The sequence below is a fragment of the Oreochromis aureus genome, linkage group 20, assembly GCF_013358895.1.
Source record: "Oreochromis aureus strain Israel breed Guangdong linkage group 20, ZZ_aureus, whole genome shotgun sequence".
NCBI classification, from domain to species: Eukaryota; Metazoa; Chordata; class Actinopteri; order Cichliformes; family Cichlidae; genus Oreochromis; species Oreochromis aureus.
Window position 1 is genome coordinate 25,394,233 of NC_052961.1, and position 6,000 is coordinate 25,400,232.

Genomic DNA, 6,000 nt, shown 5'->3' on the forward strand with positions numbered 1-6,000 from the left:
TCCTTTAGCTTATAGTTGTTAAACAAATGCTGAGTGTTTGTGCACAATGTCTTATCTTTTAGGATCACTCCACCTTGAAAGGCTGAGCTTCATTCAAAAACATCAGGTACCTACATCCTTTATCTACCTTTTTAACAAAGTGATGAATTAGGGAAACTATCCTCGCTGACCTCAAGCTCAACCCATTTGTTACCCAGCCATCCGTTAAGGTCTAGGCTATCCACACATATCAAATGACACCCTTAAAACACGAGTTTGATCATTTTGCACAATTTCCATATTTTTTGCAAATCTCTTGTCTATGTGTTATAACGCACATATTTCATTTGACGCACATATGACTGGGTAAACCGTGATATTAAACTTTAACGACATTTGCAGCCGACAATAAGTCGTGTACATAGGCATTCATACTCTCATAATTGTAACACTAATTCATTTCTAAAGCACACTATGTAATATTATATGGTTTACCAAATACTTGAAGGACTCTAACTTGCAGCATACTACAATGGCTCCTTCTGTTAAAGGAGATTCTGAGCTCTTTCCTCAGCAGTGTTGTAAGTCGCAGACAAAATGTTTGCTGATGTAGAAGAAAAGAGCCATTTTCAGATGTGGAAAGATGAGGAAACACTTAGAATCTATTTTTTAATATGCTAATTTTCACAAATGCATCACAGAAACACCGCACACATTGATATGCACACAAAAAAGGACGCACAAAGTTCCACATGTTATACATGTCCATGTTTGCTAACAGCAAATTGAATTAAGAGCTAAACACAGACTTTCTCTTTCTCACTTTCTCACACACATGCACAGATTACACCCTTCATTAGCTGCTGCATTCAGATTAAGGGCTGGTAACATGTTTAATTAGAAGGTTTGAAAAAGAAAACATAAAATAAATAATAAAAGGAAAAGCTGATAAAAGTTTGATGCTAACAGCCTTTTGCTTTTTATTTGAATGGGACACCAACCTCTTCTCCTGCCTGTCCCCTCTGGCTATGTGGGAAAAAAGTCAATATTTCAAGAGAGCAGAGGCACTCATTGAATATTTCAAACAAAGGAGAACTGACATTGCTGCCTGGCCTCTCTGTCTTTCTCACACACACCTAGACTCATCAGTTCTGTCCAGTTTTCTTCTTACTTCACACACATTAAGAGAACACGTGATAGAATAACAGGCCTGCACTGACTGTCCGTGGATCTATGAAAGCAATGGCCTACACAGACATATCCTATAGGTATTGTAACTTATCTTAATCCTTATATTTTTGCTTTATACATTTATTACCTACTTTCCGCTGACCTGGTAGATATTTCCAGCTTAGCACAAGGTTAAGAGCAAGGTTAATGTGTTTTTCTGTTCAGCAAGGGTTGAGATAGGGGTTAATGGGTTTTAAGGTGTGGCAATTGATCAGTGTATAACCACCTTAACCATCAGTTACCTTGGTGGTCGATTCATCAGCAGACAATCAGCAAACCCACCTTGAACTCTAGGTTAAATACATTTTGTGCACTCTGATGTTAAACGATTATTAGTTTATTATTATGATTATTATTATTAAGTTTTTTTTTTCCATAAGATTTTACAAGCTTTTATCTCTATTAGTATATCTGTTTTTAGTCTGTAAGTTTTCTATATACAGTTTTCTGTGCAGACAGAGAGGACGTTTGAGAACTACATTTTCCAGCAGGACATTGAGTTTGTGAGCAGAGACGGCGTTTCAGAGGTTCTTCACTGAGTCTTGGTCAGACAAACGTTTCATCAGATTCAGCTAACAACTTAATAACCAATCACAGTCTTTAGCTAATTCAATACAGAACCAGTTTGCCTTGTTTTGAATGGAAAGCTCTTTTGTCCAACACTTTATTAAGATTTTGTCAACTATGGAAATGTTTCTGCTCAATATCAAGACAAGCCACCAAAGCAAAGCGTAACTGCCTTTGGACTTCAACAAGCTATTTTTGCACTCCAATAATGTCTTTGAACACACAATGGATACTGTGGAAGCCCTCGCATCCATAATTTTCTAAGCTGAATTGGACTTGGCCGTTCATTGTGATGACTCAAACACTCCTTTTCTTCTTTTTTTCTTTTGGTTGACTTGATGTTTGAATAAGAAGACAGGCAGCATGCATGTACTTAGTTTCAAAGAGCATTTAGCTTTTTTATTCAGTCTGGTTGGATCTTTACTGTTTAAAACATTTCTTTTCTAAGAGGAGAACACACAATATTTAAGCATATCTGACACTGGATGATCACTTAAACACCCCTGTAGGCATGCACAGTGTACTTCTCAAACACTTAATTCACCACAACACTGGACCTATATTACACACTGGTAAACCACAAACACTAGACTGCTGTATGTTCCTTAAAGTGAAAGACCTTAGTCACAAAAGTATCACTCCATATCTGCTTTCACCATAGTATATGTTATCACACTGATAAACAAATAACTGAGTGCAAATCAGAGATTTCTGACTAATGCATTGAGTGACTGCTTTTCAACCACTGCCCAAATGAACAGTTTTTGTCCATCATAAACATAAATATTTCAGTACTTCGGCAAATTCTTCTCCCATGCCTGAATTACCAACAATGCAACCTGATCAGTTTATTTACAGAGTCTAGTATATTAAGAAAGGGATAGCTAACCTCAGGCAGAGACGAGAAGGAGGCTTGAAATGTCTGGCACCCTCGCTTCCCCCACACAACACATCCCAAAACAATTCACTATCATCCTCAACCACAACGAACACTTAGTTGTGACCTCGATTTGCAGTCCCCAGTGGGCATTTGTGGTATTGCAACACAAAGTTTCTGTAAAGCATTTTTCCTTTAGACTACCAGTATGCAGAAGACATCTGCAAAACTTTACCTCAGCTGCAAACAACATCACTTATTTAACTCCATAGAGGTTTCATATTTTCACACCTTCCCAGAGTCGATCATGTGAACAACACTGGCGGCTCAGCACACCAACATTAACGCGCACCAAACTGCATAATGCACAAGCAAACATGGAAGTGATAAAACTTTTTTTTGGCTCACGCATTAGGCAAGCGCTTTTACGTAAGCGAGTGGGTGCTATCTTTGAGTTCAATGTCCACTTCCCATAAGAGAGAGAAGGGGGCTTTATACAACTCTTTTCCTTCACGGAAGCAAAGACGGCTAAACAGGTTCTCTGTCATAAAACATCTTTTTAACTCAACCTGCGTCAACTCGAGGCCTCTGTTTAAACAAGACGCGCTTGTTGGCTAAGCTATAACTAAACTACTGCTTATCGACTTAGACATCACAAAAACACAAGAACAGTGTGTGTACAAGTTCAAAAATGATCACTTAGCTCTTAGTTGGACAAAGACTGAAAAAGTCAATTAAGGTGTAATGTGTAGACTTAATGGTATGGTAATGGAAGGGTTAGCATGCAGGTAAAAGATGAGGGGTGGAGGGCTTATAAAGACCCGTGACACCACGGATTATAGGACTGAATAGGTAAAATGACAGACAAAATGCACACCTGTGAGCTTGAAAACACATATACACCCGCTCACACGCAAAATACCAAGGATACTGAGTGAGAAAGAATACTAAAAATTAGGCCTCTGCAGTTACATAAAACAAGCGTTATGAAGGCAGATGAATAGTTAAAAAGACAAAGATAAAGAAAGAAGAGAGAGGTGGAAGAAAGGATGAGAGTTAGAGTGGCAGGGAATTGGCCTGTCATTTGTGGGATTTGAGTAGAAAACTGCAAAAAAAAAAAAAAAAAAGGTAGAAGTCAATGAGATTAGACGACAAAAGTAGAAGAGTACGGTGTGATGAAGGTCAGAGGGGACAGCAGGTGTAAAAGCACCAGCAGCAGCAGTGATTTCCAGTCACTATTATTCCACCGCAAAGCTTTAAACTTTGCACAAAGGCCTTATCAGACCTTATCATGTTCTCAATTTGAAACAGAAACTTCAATGTTACTGATCAGTGCTGACAGATTTCCTGCAAAAGCAATAATAATTCAGCCGAAATCCTCCACTTCCACTGATGGACCGTCAGGAAATAAAACATCCAAAACACACACACTCCCACATGCGTGAAAACTCTTTTCCTCTCCTGATTCATGCTCAGATGAATCGCCCACTGATCAAATTCAATTAAAGACATGCCCAAAAAAAACCTTCTCACTTCCTCTGAAAACAATATGTCCAAACACACACACGCACACACACGCACACACACGCACCATCAAGCAGCATTGTTGTGTTACTCATGGAACTCACCCTAATGATTAACACAGATATGAAATCACAAATACAGCAGAGTGGACACGCATTCAGATCTGTTCCAGTACAAACACCTACACAGGGCATTCCCCAGCTTCAGTACTTAACAGTAGTTTAAAGTATCTTTTAGCTATTACTTATTAATTAATTTTTAAAAATGAATAAAAAATAGCAGTACAATAAAAACAACAATCCCACCTATATCAGATTATCATTAAATCAGAGTCTCTAGAGTAAAAAGCTTTACTTGTAGTCATATAAACAGTGACTCTGTCTAACGGACAAAGGGAGATGCTTCAGTTTCAGGGATTGTGCCATTTAATGAAAACCTCACCTTCATCAGCAGCTTCCTCTGGCTGTGTCCCGTTTCAGTCCTCAGTCCCTCCGAGCCACGTTCCTCTTGGCAGGTGCCATCATGGTCAGATAGTCCACAGGAAATAGCTAATTTTTAATTTTTGTTGCTGTCAGCCTTTCCTGTTTTTCTCAGTCTTGTTTCGATTTGTATCACCACGAGAAAAGCAGCACATGTGTGTGATAGTGTGTGTGTGTGTGTGAGCTCACAACTCCAAAGGTCCTGGAATTCCTGAGTCCTGCGCTATAGAGCGAGCGTGGCTGAGCTCCCTCTCCGTCTTTCTCTCCCTGCACTCTTTTTCTTTTTTCCTTTTCCCCGTCCGGGCAGAGAGGAGGGGAAGACAGTCAGGGGGTGGGACAGAAGACAGAAGCTGCTTTCAGCCAACTCTTTCTCTGTCTGTTCCCCTATCCCCTGCTTTCCCTTCCTCTGTTGTGTGTCTCTTTTATTTTGCCTAACTTTTGCACTCTGTCTTTTGGCTTGTTCTCTGTGACAGATACTCTTTCATTGCTCAGCAAGGCGTGAAAGCAAAGCTCTCCCTGTCACACTCACACCCTCCTCTTTCTTTTAATGCCACTCCCTCTGCCACAGTCCAGAGGTAAAGTCGCCCTTGCTCTGTCAACGAGCCACAGTGTCTTTTTCTCACCGTCGTTATTCTGCACACCTTATCCTCAAAGGTTGAGCCGGATCTTTGTGTTTGTGTGTCTAAGTGATCCTGCAAAGTTTTTACCTGATGTAGTAGTGATAAGGATGAGGGCGAGAGGAGATACGGGTGCACTTAAAACTTGGATTTCATTTCAGTTTGAAGTTCCCTCGCGGGGGTCACACAATCTTAAACATCTCACCCATGAGCGCACTGCTCTTTTGTGAATTTGTTGCTCTTTTGTGGCCGGAAAATTAAGAACTGGTCAAAGCTTTTCAATTCAACAGTGACACCTTAATAATCAAATCCTGGATCCTTGTTATGTTGTGGCTCATGTCATGATTTCAGATGATGAGATGAAGTTAAAATAAGCCCAAATACGCTCTCTGAGAAGGCTTTTAAAAATATTTGGTGAAATTCTGGTAATAACGAGCCCAGGCTCATTTTAAATCTCAACATGATTGTGCAAATCAGCCACCACCATCACTTAAACCCTTGGGAATTTTTCGTTATCTCCCGTCCTCGCTGTCTAACACTTATGGAAGATGCACACGTCAGTGTTGTCTAATCGCTAAATTGTTAGTGGAAAGAATCTCAGGGGCGCAATGATAAATATAGAAGAGGAAGAGAAACTAAATAATACTCTTTTTTGTTAACCATTGAGTCTACACTTAAAGTTAATGATTTACTTATACAACAACCACACTCCTGACTAAATATTAAT

At 39.6% G+C, this 6,000-nt stretch overlaps 1 protein-coding gene across 1 annotated transcript in view; it reads right to left on the reverse strand.

Moving 5' to 3' along the window:
• Positions 1–5,082, reverse strand: part of sema3b (sema domain, immunoglobulin domain (Ig), short basic domain, secreted, (semaphorin) 3B) — a 69,335-nt gene extending 64,253 nt beyond the window's left edge. Inside the window, exon 1 of the mRNA XM_031745375.2 lies at positions 4,619–5,082. The gene's annotated coding sequence lies outside the window, so the exon portion shown is untranslated. The remainder of the gene's footprint in view (positions 1–4,618) is intronic.
• Between the last annotated feature and the right edge of the window lie 918 nt (positions 5,083–6,000).